This window comes from Carlito syrichta, unplaced genomic scaffold (assembly GCF_000164805.1).
Source record: "Carlito syrichta isolate Samal-C Ts95f unplaced genomic scaffold, Tarsius_syrichta-2.0.1 Scaffold314997, whole genome shotgun sequence".
Taxonomy (NCBI): domain Eukaryota; kingdom Metazoa; phylum Chordata; class Mammalia; order Primates; family Tarsiidae; genus Carlito; species Carlito syrichta.
In genome coordinates, this window is record NW_007259093.1 from 336031 (window position 1) to 337678 (window position 1648).

At 39.0% G+C, this 1648-nt stretch overlaps 1 protein-coding gene across 1 annotated transcript in view; it reads left to right on the top strand.

Annotated features, from left to right (window-relative positions):
• The window catches only part of LOC103274839 (coagulation factor VIII-like), a gene marked incomplete at its 3' end in the record, with an annotated part of 111613 nt that overhangs the window by 42013 nt on the left and 67952 nt on the right, over window positions 1-1648 (top strand). The gene's annotated exons all lie outside the window — the stretch shown is intronic.

Here is a 1648-nt window from a genome sequence, read left to right on the forward strand (position 1 = left end):
CCTCCAACTCAAAAAAAAAAAAAAAGCAATGAATGAAAACATATTATCAGATGCTACCATGTAAGCACATGTAAGCACAAAGGAAGACAGTAAGAAAGGAATAGAAGAGTTATAAAACAATCAGAAAACTAGTAACAAACTGGCAGTAATAGTGGATCCTAAACTAGCAATAATAACATTGAAAGTAAATGAAATAAAATTTTAAGGAAGATAAAATACATTTATAGTAATGTGTTGTAGTCACAGATACCATAAGTTTACTACAACTGTTTACAAGATGAATCATCTGTCTGAAACGGTGGATAACCACAGCTTCAGACCCCAATCTATGGTACATACCAAGCAATTCAATGTTTGTTTTTTTTTTTTGAGTCAGAGTTTCACTCCGTCGCCCAGGCTGGAGTGCAGTGACATGCTCATGGCTACCCCAGCGTTAACCTGCTGGGCTCCAGCGATCCTTCCATCTCAGCCTTCCAAGTGGCTGGAACCACAGGCATGTGCTACCACGCCCGGCTAAATTTTGATTTATTGCAGAGACGAGGTCTCGCCAAGTTGCCCGGGCGGGTCTCGAACCCAGAGGCTCAGGCTGTCCACTCGCCTTGGCCTCCCAAAGTGCTGGGATTACAGGCTGAGACACCATGCCAAGCGTTATATTCCATATTTGGGTTTTCAGTTGCGTTGAATATATTTTTCTACCCCTTCAAATAAAAATGTAGAGTAGCTGAATGGATAAAGACAAAAGACCCAAATATACTCTGCCTTCAAGGTACCCACTTCACCTGTAGATGTTCATAGACTGAAAAAAGAGCAAGAGTAGTTACACTTGTATCAGATAAACAAAGACTGTTCTTGCTTGATGCAGTTTATGTTCTCCATGTTTTCTTGTAATGTTTAGCAATGGTGTACAAGGGGGACCCCAAACCACCTCAGAATTATCTTTTTTTGGGAGGGGGTAAGTTCCTTATAGTATAGGCTTCCCCTGCTGGTTAAGTGTTCTGGGAACCCAATGGCATCAGTGTACCAGCTAGCATTGTTGTGACCGTTATTGTCACATGGTGTTTTAAGCAAATGTTTGCAACACTTGAACTCACTGCAATAATAGGAGGTGGTTACAAAATTATTGCAGTAGTATACTATGTACTATAGCTGATTATATGCAATTATCATTTAATGCTGCATGTTTACATTTGTTCACATTTATCTCAATTAGAAATGATGCTATATGGTCTTTGCATAAGTTTTGATGCATTTTAACTTTTTACAATAGATTTGTGTATATATAGTGGCAGTAAATGATAAAATAGTCTAGCATCTATATATACTTTTTGCATTCATAACATACTTAACTTTTTCTTAATTTTCCTGTATTTCTAAGCTATGCAGTTCATCTGTAAGTTTTTTCAGATTGTTACAAATTTCCAAAAAATTTTAAACATATTTGTGGGAAAAAAATCTGCAGAAAAGAGCCCTTGCTCAGTTCAAATCTGTGTTGTTCAAGGGTCAATTGTATATTTTAAAACAGATATTTTAAAGAGACATGGTACAGCCGGGCTCGGTGGCTCAGCCTATAATTCCGCGCCTTGAGAGGCTGAGGTGAGTGGATTGCCTGAGCCCGTGGGTTCGAGACCCGCCTGGGCAACTTGGCGAG